Below are 22052 nucleotides of genomic sequence, written 5' to 3'. Positions count from 1 at the left end.
ACTTAATGTCACAGTTGGATTTAGCAATGAGATGGTTAATGCACTTCAGCTATCTCACCCTAAAATTTTCTACCTTTATTCATAGTGAAGCCAGACAATTCCAAATTTCTCATATGAAGTCAAGTGCCACCTGTATCCAGTCTCCTGCAGGAAATCAGAAGTCATCTTAGAGAATTAGCTAGTATAAAGCATATAAATTTATGTCAGAGCTCTCAGTGTTTTGGGTAGCTTATGTCTGACACTGTTTCATTATAAAACGAGTCCAACAATAAATTTTGGGTTGCTCATGAAGTGTATCTAGATATATGTGTGGGAAAACTGTATCTTAAATTTTACCTTTATTATGACTTGACAAAATGCAGTGAACTAATGCTTATAAGTGAAATTATTTTAAATACAAACTCCTAAACTTAGGCTCATTTTTTGATAAATATTATTGATGACATATACCATATCTTTGATTGTCCTTAACAGAAATTGTTAAAGATGCATAAGCAAAAATTGTTTTTTTCCAAAACAGTAGGAGAAACTTGGCTGTAGTAACAATGCTTTGCATTAGACTGTTAGGCTTTGATTAGAGGCAGTGCCTTGCAGTTAGGGTCCACATGTTTTGCTCTATCATATAATGACATTTATTTTACATTTCCTCACTGCTCTTCGAACAGTTCAGCTTGGTTAATGGGACTTAAGAGGTAAAAGTCATCTTGAATCTGCTTCCTTGAGAAGAATATTCAGAATGTAAATCTGACTTTTTAGCTATTTATAATTGCTGTGGATTCCTTAGTTCCCTCTTTCATTTTTCTCTTTATATTTCCTACTCTCCTGCCCATGTTAATTTTTTACCAAAGTATCTTGATTTACCAGGGATATAGCTGAACAAGTTGAGCTCGTGTATATGGTGACAAGAGGATACGAGCAAAAAAGGGCAAGTATTGTGCAGCAGCATTTGTTTCTAGCACATGATCAACAACAAATTTATGGCGGATGCCTGGTTTTATATTGCCCATTAAAGCGGTATTCATCCATGGTGGTGAGCAGACAGCACACACAAATTTCCAGTTTAACGAGGTTCAACTTCATTCACTTTTATGTGAATTCTCTGTTCTTTCTGCTCCAGCCTGGAGGTGTCGGAGAGCTTCTGCAGCCGCCACCGCGCGTGACAGAGCAGCAGTGAACTAGTAGGGATGAGGCTTGAAAACTGAGATAGGTTGAAAGCCCTTTGGGAAGCTGGGACAGTAATTAAAGCTGGCAGTAATTAAGTGTGTCCTAGCTCAGGCAAGAGGAAGATCCGCTGCAATCAGCAGAGGCTCTTGGCTCTCCCACCTGGCGGGTAACGCAGGATGGGACCCGGAGGGAGCCAGCGTTCGTGCCTAGATGCAAGACATGTAACTGTCCTTCTCCCTTCTTCTGGCGGAGAAAGAGGCAGGAGCAGAGCTGGGCGCAGCTCGAGGCGCCCAGCAGTCGTACCTTTCAGTTGACTTTGTCTTGGGTATTTTCAGTTTTCATCCATAAGTTTGGATAACGAATGAAAAGCCTGACGGAGCAGGAGGCACCAGCAAAACCCCGTGCCAGGGCTGCCCGTAGCAGCCTTCACGCCGTGCTTCAGGCTTCTCCGCCTGCAAATACTCAGCAGGGTTTTCTGCTCTGTACTTGGGCACTGCCATGAAAGTAGAGACCTGAAGAGATGTAAGGATGTTCTGTAAAAGGAAGAACAGCTGGTAGGGTCTACACGTATAGGCATGAAGTGAGCTGTTCTCTATTTTTACCAGTCTCCTAGCTTTAAGCAGACTACAATAAATTAGCTGAAACACAGTCAAAAAATAATGCCGATCGGCTGTCTTTTTATTAAAATTTTCTTTCTGTCCTTCCTGCTCTTTACCATAAAGTTCAGGAGTTTTAAGTGAGGGTAAAAAGCTGCAGACACTGAGGCAGCCCTGTGTATGGCCCTGGAGAGGATCAGCAGCAGGAGGGGCTGGGGCTCACGCTGTCCCCGAACACCTCAGCCCTTGTCAGCCACCGCTATTAAACGGTTCCAGAAATAAAGATCTTTGTTCCAAAACCCATTTTAGGTTGCTAAGTGACAGCAGCATGCTTGCCTTTTGCATTACTTACTAAGCCCAGCTTCTAAAAGCAAGGAAATGAATAGTTAAAGGCATGATAAAATTCAGAGTGCCAGGTATTAAATACATTATTCTTCCTTGGGGGAAGGAAATGGACGTTTTGGCTCGTATAAAGGCCAGACCTCCATCTCGGGGCAGGGAGCACGGAGGGCGGCTGGCGAGGAAGGGGTAGTTAAGCCCTTCAAAGCTGCTTGTGTTGACCGTGCCCATTCCAGCGAGGGGATGCTCCGGAGGGGAGAGCTGGGAGATCAGGCTTTTATCACGCTGTGCACTTGTCTTTCCTTCTGAAAACATGCAGCCTGTGGTGGAAGTTGCTCAAAAACATTTTTCAGTGTCCTGCTGCTGTTTTTCACTTTTGCTTCCCTCCCAGAAAACCAGGTATCATTATAAATGATGGTATTTCTGCACCTACTTCTCCCTCTAAAGTGCCTCTTGAACATCAAAATCTAGGTATGTTTCATTTTCTTTCTCTAATATGATTTTCTTTAGAGATGGAAAGATAGAAATGAACATTTAAAAAAACCCCAATAATAATAAAAAAACAAAATCCAAAGGCAGCTTTCAGATTAGGCCTTGTTTACAACAATGTGCCGTCATTCCTGTGGTCCCTAGCAGGGAGAAGAGGAATTCAGGGCTGAATTATTTTGCCTTTGAGAACATCCTGGTGGTAGCACGGTCCTTAGGTCTGGAGAGAGAATATCAAGTGGGTGATGCCTCAGCTCTTGCCTTGAATTTGGTACAGTGATTTAATTATCTTAGAGTGTAGGGGAAAATAAACTGTGCCAGATAAGCATCTAGAGCCGCACACTGCCTCCCTGGAGGAATGGACTAGAGTTGAGAAGGACTAAAATAGGATTTCTTAATAAAAGCTCATTAACAGTGCCTGCGTTGCTGGTCCCAGAGTTAACTATGACAAATATGTATATTTCATGATCACAGGAAAGTGCTATTCAAATATAAATAATTCCTTCTGTACAGCATACTTGGAAAAAAAAAATTGTCAGATATTTTCAGTCAACAGCAGTTGGCTTTGCAAAACTCCTCATCAGCTGTGATAAGCTATTAGGGGAATGTTTATGGACGCATCGAAAATAAACTCCAAAAAGCATCCGTCATCTTTATTGCCCCTTTATAAAGTGAAAGGGTTTATTTTGTTGCTGGAAGAGTTTAAAAAGGACTGAAACTGGGGAAGATGGAGAGAATTGACAGGGTTTAGTGTTTTTCAGATATGACATCAGGGTTTGGAACAAGAAATGAGAGATAATTCATGTTCCTGTAGCACTGAAAATGCTCTGCAAAGTCTCAAAAACACAGAAGTCTCTGAATTGCAGGAATAATCAGGTGCTTTATATAACTTTGGTTCAATATAGGCCTTAACACCCCACCCCTCCCCCAAAAGATAAATTTTAGCACCCCTAAGGTCACTGCGCCTCAAAACCGTTTGCGAAGGGAAGGGGCTTTCTCGTTTCAGTAGCAGCTGGGATGTTCTGGGTTGGTTTTCAGCAGTTTACAGAGTTTGTCTGTGTCTGAAGGCAGAGCCGCTCGGCGGTGCGGGAGGGCTGCGCGGGACCTCTGCCCAGCGCCTCGCTCGTCACGCCGCCCGAAACATTCGTAGCTGCTGCCAACGTCAAGGTGTGCCCAGATGGGTTTGAGTTTGATCGCTTTGTTTATTATAACTGGTTCTCTTAAAAAACCTGCGTTTTATAAAAATACTGTCGGTCTGTTCTCTGCAAGCTCCAGACCATAGGAACGGAAAAGGTAACGAAAACACCAATATATTCTGCGAAGGTGCTTGGGCTGTGCTGTTATGCCTTGTACTGCTTTAAAAATTCATGCTCCATGGGCAGTAGGAAGTTGCTTAAAATCTGTAAAAGCTACAAAAATTGAAATGAAACTTTTAAATAACAGTCATATTGTAGGTATGCGCTGCAATCCATTGTGCCTTACCTGATGTGGTAATTACCACCGTTACAGAACATTTTAATTACAACAGTGAGTCAAACTTCTGCATCTCATGAAAGCTCCTGACTACAAAAGCTATATTATATATGCACAGATACAGTTTTTCTACTAATATTTTCCTTCTTTTGTATTTAGCTGTTAACAGAGACCGATTGCTGCTGTCACATCTCCTACTTGTTTAAAAGTTTCAGGATTTTTCCAGCATTGTGTGGAAAGCAAACATTTTCTTTATAGAGTTATTAGATTGTCAATGGACCCTTGTTTTATAAACTTGCTTTTAAAATCTAGCTGGGCAGAGAAACTATTTGATATAGTCATTCTGCAAGCTGAGAGAGAGAAGACTGCAAATTCCAGTTTGAGTCATTTAGCAGATTTACAAACGTTTTCTCAGGGTGAGATGAGAAATAATGCAGGTCTTTAAAGGAGAACTTGGAGAACATGGCTGTAAACAGCTTTTCAAAGCTGGTGAGTGTTAGCCTGAAACAGTGGATTTTTAAATGAAATTATACACCCCCCTCTGTTCTTCAGTTGCTTCTAAAAACAACAATGTAGAAGATAAATCAAAATTAATTTTGCACACCGTGGGAAACTCTTAATGGGAAGCTTATGTAAAGCTTTGTGTATTCAAGATTCACTCTTTCAGGTTTTCTTTTTTTTTGCTGCACATTTTGCTGAGAAATTAAGTGCTAATAGCCATTTTCAATAACTGTCCTTTTGGTTTCATCCTGGGCTACTGATAATTTTTGCTGCAAGAATCTTGCTCACAGCCTCAGCCTCCCTCTGCCTCACACACCCAGAGCTGCCTTTAAAAACCCATCACCACCCTAAAATCACATCTAAATGTGATTTCACAGCCTGGTCTTAACTCCGCAGCAAAATCGCAGGTGGACATGGAAAGAAGCCAGTAGATGAGGCACGACCTGGAGCAGTTCCCTGAACATCGGCTTCAGCCTGGGGTGTCCCGAAGCCCAAGGTCCGACGGTAGCGAGCGTCTGCAGGGCTGCAAGGGGAGAAGAGCAGGGGTAAGGTGAACTGTTAGCATAGCCTGCACGGAGATGGTACAATATTTATACTGAATATTTATAAACTGGTATTCATGAGCCCGTGCTTGTTCTAAGAATGCTAGCGTATACCCACAGGTATTTCCCTTTGATGTTTCCCTAGTCTTCAAGATCAAAATCAACCTTGTGGCTAAAAACATTCTTTGCAAAAAGTACTTGGCCATCTGTGAAAAACAGTTGGATTTCTCTAATCTGCATTGTGGGTGCTCAGCCACCCCCAAACCGGGCATCCTGTGTGACCACCTTTCCCTACTAAAAACACTGCCCAAGAAAGATGGGATGGATACCTGGTTTGCATTTTTAAAAGCCTTTTTTTTTTTTTTTTTTTTTCCTCCATGAAAACCAAGGAGCTGTTGCTCCATTTGCCTCATCGGTGTGCGGATGTTTGGGTAGGTCCGTAGCGAAGATAAGGGAGCTCGTACAAGAGTGTGGTGCCATCAGCTCTGTGTACGAGCTGTGTGTGTTTTAGGAGCCCTTAGCGGAAAATGAGGCCATGAGTGATGATGATTGTAGTGTGTGTGCCTGGGCAGGGCATCCTGCGTGGAAGAATTCAGAGGACACCACTTTCAGGAAGCAGGTGGTGAAAGGAGAGGGAGATGATAGCATGTATGGGGGAAGGAATAAAGCCTAAATGTTATGGTCTCACATACAGCCAGGACAATAATTCCAGCAGACTGCAGAAAAGCAGGGACACTTCTGGCCATTGTGCATTATTATTTATTTATGACTTGCTACTTTATTGACGTGAAAAACAGTTTTGGAGAGCAGCTGATACAGGTTTTGCAATTTAATTTTTAGCTGCATGGGGTTGGTGTGTGATGAGAATCTCACCTGATGGGCTGTAAAAGACACCTTTATTATTCTTTTCTTTGTTATCTCTCTGGAAGGTTCAAATTGTGCTTGGGAAAATGAAGAACAAAAATATGCACAATGACTAGATTAACTACCTGGCAATTACGTTATAGGTCTTTTCAGGGTCACTAAGGCAAAATTAGTTCCTTAAAACATGCCTCAAACCCAGAAATTTCTTTACTAAGAAATTAATGAAATGGTTGACAAAAAGGAATTGTTAAATCCATCCTCTTATTAAATCCATCACACCACCATGAAATAAAGATTTATAGTCATGCAGTTTATGTGAACCATATCCCATGCTTTCATGGCTTTACTAGGGAAAGCGTTGTGTTCAAAATCCATAGCAGAAGGGGACGTATAGTGGGCCTATTTTCTCTGAAACTTGGGTGCAGCACATGAGTGTTTGTTTGAAAACAGACCATTTCCATTTAAGTGTTATTGTCTGCTTTAATGGAAAAGCAGCAAATAATTATTTTGGTTTGGGTTTTACATTTCTGTTCTTTGTACCAGTACAAAGTAAAGATTTGGGGGTCTTTTAAATGAGAACTGACTGTTTATTGCAATCTGTTTCTCATTTGTTCTTTCTATTCTTGCAGTTGTTCTCAGAAGTAGGAAGGATTTGGGGCATGAGAATGAGGCATGGATACTGGATGAGTTCATGATATGTCTAGAGCACTGACTTTTCCTTTCTGCCTCCTCATGTGGAGCAGCGGAGCCTGATTCTTTCCTTTCTGAAAGCAAACCTGGTTGTGGTCCTGCTTGCACCAGCACAAACCAGTACAAAGCTGGGGCATTCCCCTGTCGCACTGTACAGAACTTGACTCCTGTAGCATCCCTCCAACCCACTCCAGCGTTCCCCCTGAGGTCAGGAATTGGGTACCAAAGCGCTGGGCACTGCCGGGGGCACGAGGGGCAACAAAGTCTCACTTGAATTCCTAATTTTGGCTGGAAGTTTCCAATCTGCGTAAGGAGTTTGTCCAATTCTGAGCATCCGCATAGCCTAGGTGCCTTTGGCAATCACATTAGTAAAAATTGAGGATGTCTCTGGAGCGTAGGAAAAAACTGAGAGTAAATGGCTCTATATTTTAGAGGCTGTATTATTTTGTAATCTTTTCCCAGAGTGGAAATCTCACCTAAAGGTTCATGGGAACAACTTTTTCTTAAGCAGAAGTTCTTACTTTAGGTTTTGCTGGTGGTATTAAAAATATGTCTAGAAACAATAACGCTTTGTAGTTATATAGTAGCTATTAACCAGAAAAATCTTGATTTGAATGTTTATCATTTGTAGATACAGAAATTGTACCACCTGCTGCTGAAAAAAATGAAGCATCAATGAATATTATGGGAACTGCTCTATGTCAGCTTCTAGTAGGGGAAGGCTTTTCAGCAGTTGCTTACTAAGCAATCGGAGTACTGAGAATACCATCAAGTCACTTAAGATCCCTGGGAGACAGGACCTCGGTTTTGCACCTTGATAGAAATATGTCCAAAAGTATGTTTAAAAAATGGAGAAAACAAATCTTACTGCCAATTTTCTATGAACAGGACACTTGCCAAGCTCACGTATGCACTGCTGCTGTTGTGGTTTTGGGCTTTTTTTTGTAAGCAGTTACTTTTATCTCACTCGTCCTCAACTGTCCCGTTTAAATAGCTTTTGCACAGATTTCCACAACTTTGCAGCGCCCACACAGGCTGTGCCTGTTGTGCCAAACAGGAATTTCCAGGATGGTGACTTCCTCTGCGCTCCCTTCGTGTCACCGGTTGCTCTTGGAGCTTCTGGTTTTCTTGTGCATCGGCGCTGGCCCGAAAAACGCTTGGGGGTTGTCAAGTGAACTGGTCCTTAGAGCGCTTTAATGCATTTTCAAAGTAATACACTGCTAATTAACGTGTAAACTTCTTGCCACCATTAATAAGATAAATCGGTGTTTTCTTGATTCTTGTGCACAGTTTATGGTAATTTTAAGCCCTACAGAAAGTGGCTGTTTCCATGAACAAATGTGGATAATTAGGTGTAGATAGTTATTATGCAAATTTAGTAATCTGCACCTTTGAATGGAAGTGGATGAGCAGGTTGAGCATAATGCCCAAATTTTGGATGCAAATAGAAAAGCTGTTACGGTGTAACCTGCCCAGGTTGCCCGTGCTTAAGATCAGCTGCAGAAATTAATTTAGGAAATCAACCCTAGAAATCAGCCCACCCTTTTCTCCACCTCCAGGTGTGAGTGTGGCTGGGGTTGAGCGGCTTGCGAGTGAGCCCGGCCGTTTCCAACAGGCACTTCCCCACTTGCAGTTATAAATGAGCAAACCGCGCTTCGGCGGGGGGAGACGATAACTGCGCGGTGCTGACAGTATTAGGGTTAACGTTCTGTGTAATTACGGAGACGAGCTCTCTAACTAGCTGTACAGCACAGCTCGCAGCTGCAGGCTTTGCCGCAGAGCTCGACGCCTACCTTTTAATTTAAGAGCACGGATGGGGCAATAAACGGATCAAACCCGCCACGGGGCTGCGATAGCAACTCACAGGGCGCGCTCGTTCCGGGCGGCTCAGCTAATTAGCAACTTCAGCCGAGGGGCTGAGATCATAGGGGCTCTCATGCTGTGCCGCCCTGATTTTGGGGGTCTGTCTCAGGTTTGTCAGAGTCTCTTTGTGCTCAAAGACCAATTCTTTCAGCAGAGCAGCGAGAGTGGTGTGGCCGGCCTGGAAGAAAAGTTTGTGGTTCGCACAGAGGCTGTATCTGAAATAATTGCGTTGTGTTTTCGAGTGTGTCCTTTGGCATCGCTGCTTGCTCTTACTGCCTGGGAAGGGCTGGTGGGAAAGTCCTGTTGTGACATTTTCTTGACCAAAACCTCACTTCAGTGAAATTGAAAGGTTTGGGTAAGTATTAATGTTTTAAGGTTTGTTTAGAAAAGTCCTGACTCTCTAGATAAAATACTCAATTTTAATGTTTTTGCTATCACATCTTGTCATTTAGGTTTGTTTTGAAAAGTTTTTTTTAAAACAGATACGTAAATACTTTCAACAGGCTGAAATGGAAAGGAATGTTTTGAGTTATGAGATGGAAACATTCAAACAACCCCCAAGTTTGTTTATTTTTCTTTCTTTTTTTTTTTTTTTTTCCTCCCCAGAGTTCAGCGCAGGACACCTCATGTTTATCTGCTCCATTTTGAAAGTAAACTTCCCGTCAAATGTAAAACCCAGTTCCTGAACATCGTTCTGGTGCTATCAGAAATTGCAGCCGCCCCTGTGAAGCGGTGAGGGGTGGCTCGCGGTGCGGACGGAGACCCTGCCCTGCTTCGGGGAGCCCGGCTGGGCTGGAAGCAAGCGGTGACGTTGGCCAGGCTGGGGGGTCCCTCCAGGAGGAGAGCTCTGTGCCAATGCCGTTCCGTGTAAGTATGTTCTTATAGACTAATTTGTTTTGTATCAGTTGAAATTTTGTTCATCTGGGCTGTCGCAGCTTCATCATTGCTCTAAGTATTCAAGAGCAGACTATTAATTGAGTAACAGATAGCAACATGCTTTAGATATATTTTTCCTACGAGAGACTTCAGCTCTACTCCTGTTGCCACACAGTTTGTGATTTACCGCGACTCGCCTTTTCTCTTCCCACGCCTCGGCTTCTGCCGCTCAGAAGTCCTCTCCGAGCGCGCCGGCAATTCCCCGTCGGTACCGAAACCCGCGTTTCTTGTGCGGTCGTGGCCCCGTCAGGGCTGCGAAATGGCACGCTCGCTCCGCCGCCAGCCCCGCTCGAAGGAGGGCTCGTGCGCGCAGGGAAATCCTGGATAGCCCCCAAAAACCAGAGGTCTGGCTACCGCGTCCGCAGGAGGGACGGATCGCTGGGTCCAGCTCGGTCTGCGGTTGACCGAAGTCAGGCCGTGTCCCTCGCCGGCCCGGCGGGGAGCGCGCGGAGATGCCGGCAGCCCTCGCGCCAGCCCTGCCGCTTGGCCGGGGGCCCGGGGCCGGGCTCCGAGACGAGCCGCGGTTAGAATCCGCACGCGCGTGCTCTTCGGTCGGGGAGACTCGTACGCGGGGAAGGTTTGTCGCGTTATCCGCGAGAATAAATACAGCGAGTGGAAACGTTTGATGTTAAGGGAAAACGGGCTTTGTCCTTGGCGGCCTGGTTGAGGCTTGGCGTCCCCGCGGCGCGGTGCAGGGAGATGGAGAGCGCGGATAAAGGCAGCCCGGGATCCGCTCGGTTTTCCTGGCAAACCTCGGGGGCATCCCGGGGCGCGGGCCAGCCCCCGGATCGCTCCCACCTCCGCCCGGGGCTCCGAGAGCGGCTCCTCCGCTCGTGCCCCGCTCCCCCCCGATGCGAATCGGGGTCCCCGCCGGCACCGACTTCATGAATACGGAATAAAAATGCCTTATGATGTTTTCCCTTTCGTTTTGAGAGAAATCAGATGGGTGTGGGGTACAAAGGAGGGCATAGGCTCTTGTTTCTCTGAAGGAGGACGGAGCAAGTTATATTTACATTATGCGACGCGTGCCCTGACTGTCAATATTTTGAAGCTACTACACAGACGCGCTGAAATTCTCCACCTGAACTTTGTAAAACTATATTATCGCTCAATCTTTTGATTATCGTTGGGGGAAAAAAACACATTTCCATAACAATAGCACTTAATGACCAGAGATGGTGAAAATTCAAGGTCTAATTTTATACATGGAAATAAAGATACGACTTCTCTGCCGAAATATTTGAAACTTGTTTTAAGAAAAGATGTTGGTGGAGAACAGATGGCTGCCTCCTGCCATACATATTCATGAGTGCATTTACTTCATTATGTCTTCCCCTAGGAAACTCGGCGCTTCAGCTTCTATAAGTTTGCCTGGCCATCAAATTGAGCAGTCAGAAGCCCTCTGTCAAAGCTCTGTTGCTGTAGAAATTGGAGAAAGTATGTGAAGGGCTTTAGCACTGTTGTCTTGACTTTTATCACCAAAACACCTGTTGTTTCGGGATCAAAAGCAGAGGGTTTTTATCAGGTGTAATGTAGGTTGTCTTTGGGTGGATAAAGTGACATGTTCACTTAAACTAAATTACTTTAACCTTAATTTTGTGACATCCTTGGGAAATGCTGCTTAATAACTTCTAGAGGGCTGAGACCTACAGGCTCAGCATGTGGCAGGAGCTCCCACTGCAACCCAGAGCTGCCAAAACCTCTCTTGGGGAAATAAGTCGTGTGATCCTCTGCTTGATATATTAATTGCCCAGCATAAATTTTACAAAGCAGCAATCGCTTAAATCACAAAGGGAAATAAAACATACAGATAGAACTACAAATACAATTTGAAGTGTCTTTTCACATAGGACAACGTTGTTAAGCACTAATGAAACCTAAAAATGTTTCAAGGACTGTTTTTAATCTACTTTTAAGGCTTCCATGTGAACTTTTGGATTTTTAAAAGTTTTACCCAAAGAGAATTTCCCCACACACACATTTTTTTCCCTTTCCCAGTAACATCTGATTTCATATGAGAGGATACACACTGCTTGCCCTAAACACCAGCTGCATTGGGCTTTTTTGCCACAACGCAAGACGCGCAGCCCTAAACGTGTCTGACGGACATCAGTAGCGCTCCGTGGCAGCTCTGCGGTGCTGCACGCTGCCGCGAGCTTCTTCCACCCCAACGGGCAGAGCGTCCTCTGGAGAGGCTGAGCCGCCTTCTCGAGGGTGAAGAGGACGAGGTCTGGCAGGCAGCAGTGCCTCCTCGGGAGGTTTAGGCTCCGGTCGTTGATCCGCTGATGGGAGACGGTCTGCGGGCGTCAGAGCTCCGGGTCGGTCCAGGGACGGGGATGCTCTTGGTCTGAGCGAGAGGACACGAGCGACTGATTGATAGCGGGGCCCGTGTCCCTTGGACTTTCTTAGCCTTGCATTCAAGACCTACCTCTTTTTTTTTTTTTTTTTAAGGCAAGTTTAGCAGCTGGTCCTTTGATTTGCAAAATGAGGCTTAGTTCTAAAGAATAGGCCAAGACAGAGGGGATTCTGTAGGTTTGGGACTTGAAATTGCTTTTATCTTCCTCTTTTTGTAACTTCATTCCTTTCTTTCAGGCCAGAAGTGTATTTGTGCGCTCTTCAAAAGCGGGGCTGCTGTTGTTACTCGGGCTCCGAAGAGACAGAAAGCTGCGTGCCTTAAATGTGCCATTTAAATTCAGGTCTTTTTAAACACTTTTCTCCCTCTAAGCTTTGCAAAAGTTTCCTACTTGGACATAATCGATCATTAGCAGGGTAAAATACGGAAATGTTCTTTTGGGGACCTTTGCTGAAGCTGAATGAAATTACAGCGGGTATAATGTGACAGTTTAAGCTGTCAACTGTTTGAATATGGACAAAGTTTGACCGTGACAATAAAGAGTCTCCAATATCCTATTTTACTAGTTTTCTAGAAGTAAAAAATACAGTTAATATTCTCCCATTTGGTTTATGTGATAAAGAGTACAGTTTAATTAAATAAAATGAGCACAACTGCAATTTTTTTGTATTATGGAAATGTCAGTCTAGCGTACACTTCCCGAAGGGTACTCAAAGGATCATTTAATTTTAAAATGATTGTAGCCTTGTAACTTAAAAGGCACTAATATATTTAATCAAAGGAGGTAACTGGTAATAGAGAAATAAATCATTCATGCATATAAATAGCAGGGCTCCAGTGAGTGTGTAAAGCCAACAGGGAAAATACTCAGGACTAAGTTGTTTCCTCTGGCCCATTTCTGTCCATGTCAGTGGAGCTAAAAGACCTGATCTGTTTTGTCAAAGGCCAAATTTGGCCTTCATATATATATACAATATATCAAGATGTACTGTCAAATATCTATACGCCTAGCCTCATGCATAATTTGTGCATGTATTATCCACACAGATTACGTATTAAGTGTTTCCTGATCTGAGAAGTTCACCGCCTCTCTAAATGTCAGAATTCAGGTTGCCTGAACAGCCTTAATTTTACCCTTTCATCTTACTCACAGAATGAGAAATAACGAAGAAGAAAAAGTCATATATGGTCGTGCAGTTAAAACGTCTTTGCTGAGACTGAGTAGAAGAAATTATTTTATTTTTTGGTATTTTTAATTTATGATGTTACCTGACTGCTGTAAAAATTATGTACTTTTAGCAGTGCCTTTTGTGTTTGGGGTTTATTTGTTGGGGGTTTTTTTTGGTTTTTGTTTTTTTTAAAGGTGCGGAAAAACCCAGTTTAGCATATGCAATAGCAGGAATATGCTTGCTTTCTACCCTGGGTGTTTTGTACTGTGAGCAGGGGCAGGTACTGCTGCCGTGGTGCTGCTGCCGCTGCGTCCCAGCGAGCCGTAACGATGGCACCGCTCTGGATTCCGGCAGGCGCCAGGGTGGGACTCGGCAAAACCAATCTCCTTTGAACTAACTTCTAGTCGTTTCAGAAATACGTACTTCTGTTGGTTCTTTTTAACTGTTGTTTTATGTTTTTAATATAACTATACAACAAGATTTCTCCCAGCAGTCTGTCGCGAACAACTGGGGCTTGTGCTGTGCTCCCAGTTATTCCCAGGCAACTGAAGTTCACATGGAGCGCGCTTTATGTGCACTTAAACACCTGAAACACTCCAACCCTATAAACCTCTCGACAAAGCACCCACCACAAACTTGTTTTTTCATCTGTAATTTGCACAATCTCTTGGGGCACAGAATCACCGGTGCATCTCAGCTGGGTTATGGCTGGAAAGAACCCCTCTCCTGGGGTCAGGAGTCTCCCCAGGCTCCGTGGCCGGGAGCAGGGCTCGCTTCCTCTGGCCGACGGAGGGAAGAACCAATTTCTTGGCAAAATATGCCTCGGGGGGCCTCAGTCCCTGGGACCTTCCCTTTCTGCTGACATGCCTTCTCTGTGACAGCAAGTACCAGTTTTTTCTTAATACTTATATTTATAAACTATCTGTAGCAATTCATCACATAAAATGAGGCAGTGGGGCGATGCTCCCCATAGAAGGAAGCGGAGACAAGGAAAACTAATTTGACAAAAAGTGGTGATGCCACATCTGCCTTGGATTTTTTTGTCTATTATCCAGAGGGTCAATTTGCTAATTGGTTGAGCACAGATAGTCAACCCTGTTGTAGGTTTCTTAGAAACTGCCTGTTCTAGGTTATCTTTCCTCCTTGAATGAAGTTATTAAGTTAATTCAAAGATTTTCAAAGTGATTTAATGAAAAATTAATTTCTGCAAAAAAAAAAGATGGCAGGTCATAAATATAAGATACTTTCCATCTGTTCGTGGTGCATGACTCAGTGCTACTTGCATACACCTGGATAAAAGATGAATAACCTGAAAATCATGCCAGAAGAGCTTTTTGCTGGTTGAGATCAGGCAGGCAGGCCAAGGTCGTTTAAGATTCCCATATAATATCAACTTGTTAGAAATGACATTTTAGTAGTATAACTATACCCCTGGGAGTGTTAATATGAAGGAGTAAGACTGAGGAAAAAGCTCCAGTGGCCTGAAATACGTACTCATCAAATGCACTGGAAATTAAAGACTGATGTGTGACTGTTGGCGCTGCCTCGGGGAATCTGGATTTAATGTGCTTGGGGTGCACGTCGGGGCTCCCCCGGCCGTGCACCAGCCGGGACCGTTGCCGTAGCCCCGATGTGCCGGCATCAGTATTTATCTGCTAGAAAAGGCACTTTCATCGTTCAGTGTATTTATTTTTTTTTGCCCAATAATTAATTGAGTTTGGTTCCACACAGGGATGTTTCTGGGCTTCTGGTGTTTATTCTGAGGACAGGTTTGACTAGGACAGCCGGGTGGTATGAGAAACGTGGCGTCCTTCAGCTGCTCAAAGAGATGCTGAAGTGCTGTAGAAAAGCAAAAAAACTGGCTCGCAGAGAAGCAGCACTTTCTGCTGGTACCTAGCAAGGTGTAGTTCTGCATTTCATTTCTTTAGAAAGCAGAAGGCAAATATATGAGGGTATTATTAGAAAAAGATTTTGGAAAAATGCCACTAAGGCATTTTAGGAAAAAAGTGAAGAATCAAGTAACTACTGATGCTGTAGAGTGCAGCTTTATTTTACTGCCTTGTGTGAGACACAAGTAATATCCAGTAAGAGGCTATAAAAACCTTGCCTTTGGCTGAAAAGAGGTTTTTAAGTAATAATTTTGCAAGGAGTTTACCACCAATTTCAGTGGGTGTCAAAAAAAACAACCAAAAAGCCATCAGCTTTAAAATTCATTCCTTCATGTATTTTAGTTTTCCTTTATTTCCTCAGGTTGTTAGGGAATCAGTGCTGGTTTGTATCTTGCATTATATTTTGCAATCTCTGTATATCATTTCAGGTTACAATTACAACTATCATCATGTCGACTTTCAGCCACATTTAGTTTTGCACTCTCCGACTTAGCAGTGTCTGGGATGATTGCAGGGCAAGCATTATCCGTGTCTGCCCAGCTTTCAGAGCAAGAGGCCACTAACCTGGGAAACATCCTTAAAAAAAAAAAAAATCCCAACCCCATATGAATTGAGGCAGGTAAGTGCTTCTGAGAGGCAGTAAGTTCCATGGAAGTGTCGCGTTGAAAAGCTTTCCTGGCACTCTCTTACGGGGAGGAAAATCTTTTTGTCTGTCCCTCAGCTGGGAAGGGAAATTACCTTGAGAAATGTGGATTTTAGTCGTTGTACGTAACAGTAATAATAATAATAATGATGGTGATGGGAATAATAATAATGATGGTGATGGGAATTGTGGGGAAAATAATTATAAAGGTGTGCAGTGCATTGGTACACAATACAGGGGTATGTGACAGGCTGTGGGTGCCATGGAAGGAGCTGGGTTTCAGCTTCCTTTTCTCTGCTAAAGCTCTGCAATATCTCTGGGGGGTTTTTAATCCACCATGCCACTCCTTTAGAGGGAAGGTACAATTCTGTATTCTCTTATTTTTAAATAAGTGGTAGTTGGTTGAATGAGAAAGCAACTTCATAGGTAGAAATTAAGTAATTCCCTAAAAGAGCCACAGGAAGTCGTTTCCTGCATATCCATCCCATTTCTTACAGTAGCATTCCCAAATTTGGGGATGTTGTTAAAATCTCAAGGCTGTGGACGCCACTACAACCTGGTCTCAGTGATCAGCCCATTTTGTGGGCTCTCCTGTACGTGAAGCATGTTTACTTGCTGCGCAGCAAACAAAACCAACGCAAACCTGTCTCACAAACCCTTTGCTAGACGTTATCTGTGTATTTGAAGATGAGTGTGTAGCAGGTCCTGTGCTCTAAAGTGTGGGAAAATGTTATTCTTGCTGGCATACTGTGTGTGGGAGAGTGGGGGGAAAAGAACAGCAGAAAAGCTGAAATGATATTTCAAGCTAACAAATCTTTAAAACGGCATCTATGATTAAACAGATGTGTTTTAAATAATTTAAATTCAGTGCATCCCTTAACATAGAAATGGGAAAAATCTGAAAGTACCATAAGTTTTCCGAAAGTCTGGAAGAAAGATGCTTTAAGGTGACTTTGGTTTGGTGTAACAAGAGAAGCGGTGCTGGCTGCTTCCATCAAGGGTTGGTCTGAAAAGCAATTATTGGTGTGTGTTGGCAGTCACCAGGAAAAAGTTATGCTATGTAAATTTTTAAGAGTTTTTAATTTAGTTCATTGGTTTGCCACTCCCGTTCCTCTCTCTAGAGACATAAAGGAAAACTGCGTGGAGGGAAGTGACCTTTTCAGTGTGGTGGAATTTAATTGAAAGAGGTTTTGTACATCTCTGTTAATTTTCTAGACGCCATAGTGTTATGTTAACATTTCTTTTAAGGGAAAAGATGATCAAAATCCTGTTAGCCCTGGAATGCAACACCCTGGGCACGTCTGCAGTGATCTTCATGTCTTTGTGGGCTCAGGAGGAGATTTAGATGTCACATGGATGCTTTGTCTCTGGTCCTCATGACCGCAAGAAAAAATGATAAGTGTGCACTGTCACGGTTGAAAACTAAGTGAAAGTACATTTAATGTCATGTTTTGAAGAGCTCGATGAGCAAAAGCGTTCATTGCTAAATGTTGTTTCTGCTTTCTCTGCAAGAATTACAGCCATTTATTGGGGTCACCTGGTTTAACCCCTAAGTGTTAACAGTGTAACATGTAATTGCTTAAACTATCCCTTCTTACAGCATCAGCCTTTGAAGTCGGTGTCGAGTGCAGCGAGTTTAAATGCCTGATGTAAGCCGTACGACCAAGGTCAAGAAATAAGTACTGATCTCTTGCGGCACACAGACTCTTTCTGATTTTCCTGTTTGGCACCTCCAAATATGCAATTCCCACGGCTCTTTAGGCAGCAGGCCCGGTTTACTGGGATTTCACCAGTTCTTGGTCCTCGGACTGGGGCGGCTCTGCCCAGCACGGGCAGCGCCGTCGGTTACAGCGCGCAGCGTTGCAGGCTGTGATTTCTCCGTCGTGTGAGGGAGCGGCCTTTACGGACTGCCCATGTCTCATCCCAGGAAATTAGTAAATGAAATCATCTGATCAGTAAAGGGTCGGTAAAGAAAGCTTTTAAAGAGACACTATTAAGTGTTTCTCTATGGAAAATGAGAAAGGGCAAGTGCTTTGCTACCTGCTTTATTACCACTGTCGTTTCAGCTCTGTCACAGTAAAAATAAAAGTAGGCTTTCGGTATTGCATCCTCGTTTACAGGGCAATAAAATTTCAGGGAAAAGTAGCAATGCTTCATGAAAGTAGAAACAAAGCAAATACCTTTCTTAGGATATGCCCAGCAATGGGAGATTATTTGAAAGGTGGTAAGGAGAAGTGCAGGATGGTTACTTTCTAACTGGTGAAACAAAAATCAATAGACATGAAATGAGTTAATATAGGTGGAAGGTTTTCAATCAAGGCACTGCAGAGGTTTTCAGAGCAGAATTTTCTGAAGAAACTTTTCATCTAACGCTGATGATGTTTTCTCTCTTTATGTTAATTTAGCTTTTCTTAACATCAGTGTTTAACTGTACCTGTGTTTTTTCATTAGGCAGCTAATGGATACTTTTTATGGAGCACTCTCAAACACTTTTTAGATCAGGTTATGGTCTTCAGCAGAGTGTGGCTGTGGCTGAGCTTGGATGGAGACACAGCCTTGTCAAAGAAGTCCTGCAGCCCAGCCTGCATGAAAAATGGAGGAGTTGCTGCTGACGGATTTAATTTCTGCCAACGCCATTGCTGCTGTAGCTTCACACAGGGTGGAAACGCAGAGGGTGTGCGCTTTGTGGATAGGGTCACCTGGGAAGGACCGTGCGGGCGAGAGCGGCCGCTCGGGCAAGGCATTGTCCACGCAGGGATAAAACACCCAAACTCTGCTTAGAAGGAGGTGAACTGCGTGTTTCCCGTGTGCTGGGGCTTGCAAACTGCAATTCCTGTTCGATAACCCGGACACAGCAGGGCTAGATTTCGCAGCTGAAGAATTCAGGCCTTAGAAATGGTGTCTTACCCCGCGGAGCGATGCGCGGCTGAGCTGAGGGGGCTCTTTGGAGCAGGCGGCACGTGGGGACCATGGTATGGACGTTCCCCACCGGGTATAGATTACTGTTTCTGTCTGGGGACCTTACTGGCTGCAGCAGGTGGGATTTTGCAAGTCCTTTGAGATCCCAGGTAATTTTTTTTTTTTTTTAATCAAGACAATAGAAAAAAATGGAGTAAATAAAAAAAAAAAAATCTGTAATGTTACATAACAATGTAGTATGGATTTGCTTTGCAGTAGCACAGATGAGGTCAAAAACCTGCATAAAATCATGGAAATATACACAAATACAGATTTTTAGTATGTCAACAATGCGGTATTCATGAGACACATGATCCTAAATTGTAAGCGCTCGCAGAACCCATCAGCCAGCTTCCCACAAAGCCTCAGCATTTTATCATGCGTTTTCATGATGCTTCTGCCATGGAACAGGAGGGGTTTGGTTAAAGCAGCATTAGCTGTTTTATTCTGTGTCAGTCAGGCTAGGGTTTTCCACAGTTTTAATGCAAACTTCTTATCAATAATAAAATCAAGCAAGTAATGTTTACATATGATAGGCTGTATTTTGCTCAGTATTACTTTGATCCTTAGATTAAAACCTCTTCTCAAAAATCACAACAAAGGTGTTTAAAGGAGAAGCAGAACGAGGGTCTCATGCCCTAATTCTTTGGGGCTTGACCCTCTTCCTGTTTCTCCCACAGGTTATTTCCCACAAGCTTATAGATGTGGGAGCAAGTCAGGGTGTTTTGGTGAGAGACTGAGCGATTCCTTGCTGAAAATTGCCTGGGCTATCACAGGTCGGTGACACAATTTTGCATACCTAGCTTTGAAATTAGTTTTCTATTCATTAAAGCTGCACAAGAGGATAAATGTCGTGCAAGATGCCACCACGCTAACAAAACGTGCTCTCTTGACAGATTATGTATTTTTTGGAAGGCAAAAAATATCTGATGGCAGAATTGCCTCTCCATCACCATCCACCATAACCAGATCTTGCCAGGTGACCACAGGTCATCAGACGCGTGTGGCATCTCTGGTGTCCCGTGGCTTCGCGGAGTCCTGCGCGTCCCGTGGTGTCATCAGGCGGTGGTTGATGACAGCCTAAGTCAGTTTTAGCTGTGATTTGGCTGTTGAGGTAGGCTGTACCTCCAAGCCCCGTCGGACCGTGCCGAGTGCCACGCGTGGCACCGGGGCACCTCTGCTGCTGCGGGTACCGCCGGGCCAGGCTGGAGCTGACGGAGCCCGGGACAGGAGCCCGCACGGGCTGGCTGTGGGAATGCGCTTCCTTAGCCGGATAAACACCCGGACGCAGTCATCCACGTAATTCATTTTGTGTTCCCAGCAAGATTAGACCGCGGTGGAGTGTTTTGTATTAGAGCTGTTCTTCCAACGCATACTCATATTCATCTGGGGAGCGTTTGCAAATGATTGAACATTTTAATCTTTTTCTTGCATTTTCTCACGTGTATTCCAGTAATGTGCATATGGTAACAGCAAGTGGACTATGACCCAAAAGGGATTTATGGGTTGTGGAACAATACATCCCCGCTGTAATTTCTTTCTCGTCTTCATCTTCTCCTGCTGTATCCTCATCTAACTTCATACTGGGTATTCTGAAACATCACTTATAGCAGAACTGTTCCTAGAGGCTCCCTCCCCTGGCCCGAGCCCAGCCGTGTGCTTCAGCAGGAGCGTCACAAGAGGCACTGCTATTAATACAAACGTAAATCCTTCTCCGTGGGTAGTCAGCATATATCTGTGCAGTTTGTGGGCATACTATGTGTAATGCTATTTTCTCTGCGTGTGTGTATAAATGCGAAGGAAATGGTGCCTTAGCACGGAATGGACCAATACAATGTTCCCTTCCCAGCCGCACTTTAAATTGTGTTTTCCCAGTTGGGTAGCGTTATACTAAGCAATGAAGCGGTTGTGGTATAGCTGCTCGGGACAAATCCCTATCAGTAACAGGTGACTCTCTTTGGGAGGTTGGTAGAACATTTGAATTTAATTTGAGTTTCTCTTACAGTGTCCGCAGAGCCGAGTGGCCAAACGGCCCCAACCGTCGCGATAAACCTTGTGTTCCTCGAAGCCGCTCTCCGCGGTCTCATCCCCGCGCTCCTCCACGGTCCCAGGGCACGGGCTGCGGTGCTGCCAGAAACGCTAATCCAGAGGGTGCTGCTCCAGACAAAAGGCTCGTCCTTGTAAAGGCTGAGTTTGTGTTGTGATATGGAATCTTCCCTGGATTGTTCCTCGTTGGGCAGGGAATCACCAGCTGCATGGACCTGAGCGTAGCTGTGACGGCACGGCTCAGCGTTCCTCTGGCACCGCAGGGCTGGGCTTCGTTTGTGGCAGGGTTGGACCACGCTGGCCATCGCGTGAGAGGCAGTCATCTGCCATGTTTTGTGAGTCATTCACTTGCCACTCTAAATCAATTTTCTCAACAGTTTTTCTTTCCCAGTGGTAATAATTTTACTGCCGTATCGTTTTCTGCTGCAGATACCAGTCCTAAGCCACTTCATGCAAGGGTATGTCTCTAGAAACTGTATTTAACCATTGCAGACTGGCTATGTCTCCCTCCAGCCGGTGTCAGAACCCACCTTTGGGTTCCTCTGCTGAACACAGCACAGCTTCAGGACCAGAGCCTGCCTAGATCTAATATTGTACGGTTCCTAGTTTCTTTTTCTCCTTCTAGTGTCTTGTTCCCCAAAGACTGCAAAGGCAAATTGCCTGTTCGCAAAGGCTGAGACTGCTGCCTCTCAAGGGGCTTTGTTTTATTTTGGTTTTTTGAGGCAGTCAGCAAGAACAGCTGGTTCTGCACTTAATTCAGCAGATAAGAGGATCTACTTCATAAACCTGTGAATATTACCCACTTGCTTAGTCTTCACAGCATCAGCGTGCACACTGTAAGCTGTGAATGCAGTCGGTACGCGTGGTCCATCCTTGGGGCCTTTCCTTGAAGATCGGGCTGATGACCTGCTAACACTTGCTGTAGGAATATGGTTGGATTTGTACTTGTTTTTAACTTCGTTTGCGGAGGCAATGATAATAACTTGTGGCTCCCTTCCTACAAAATGACACATTGCAAAAAGGATAGACAGTAACTTGCTTTAAAATTCAAAACAGCAGTCTTTCCCCAGTCCAACAAAATGATTAACTATCTCGGCTTACATTGAATAATTGCAGGCTTTCCTTCACACTCCCATCTTTGTATTGTTCTACTGAACATCAGCTGATACATCTTTACTATCATGACACTTTTTCTTGATGCACAATTAGAATTATAACACCTTTTACGTTATCCTCTGAAAAGCATTCAATATAATTAAAAAGCCAGACTTCCTTTGAAATAACAAAATTCTGGCTCTTCATCGTGGCAAGTAATAGTGTTACAGAATGAATTGTTTTTCAGGAAAATTATGCTGGCAGGTTGGGCTGTACATCAGGCTGTAGAAGTAGGACACATTCCTTATTTGTTGTCAGTTTTCCTTTTGTGCCTCATGCAGATTTGTCTTGCGTTTCCAGCACTGGAGAGGGAAACCTTGATTTAGGAAACTGTGTTTCAATAAAATGACAACACTTCATGATCTGTTGGTGTAAGGCTGTCACC

The 22052-nt window shown here is 44.0% G+C and overlaps 1 long non-coding RNA gene across 1 annotated transcript in view; it reads left to right on the top strand.

Annotated features, from left to right (window-relative positions):
- LOC115333394 overlaps positions 1-22052 on the top strand; it is a 62855-nt gene that overhangs the window by 27410 nt on the left and 13393 nt on the right. The window contains exons 2-3 of the long non-coding RNA XR_003920777.1: positions 9125-9385; positions 15294-15484. This is a non-coding gene — a long non-coding RNA (uncharacterized LOC115333394). The remainder of the gene's footprint in view (positions 1-9124; positions 9386-15293; positions 15485-22052) is intronic.

This window comes from Aquila chrysaetos, chromosome 20, assembly GCF_900496995.4.
Source record: "Aquila chrysaetos chrysaetos chromosome 20, bAquChr1.4, whole genome shotgun sequence".
Lineage (NCBI taxonomy): Eukaryota > Metazoa > Chordata > Aves > Accipitriformes > Accipitridae > Aquila > Aquila chrysaetos.
This window is presented reverse-complemented; position numbering and strand designations above follow the sequence as displayed.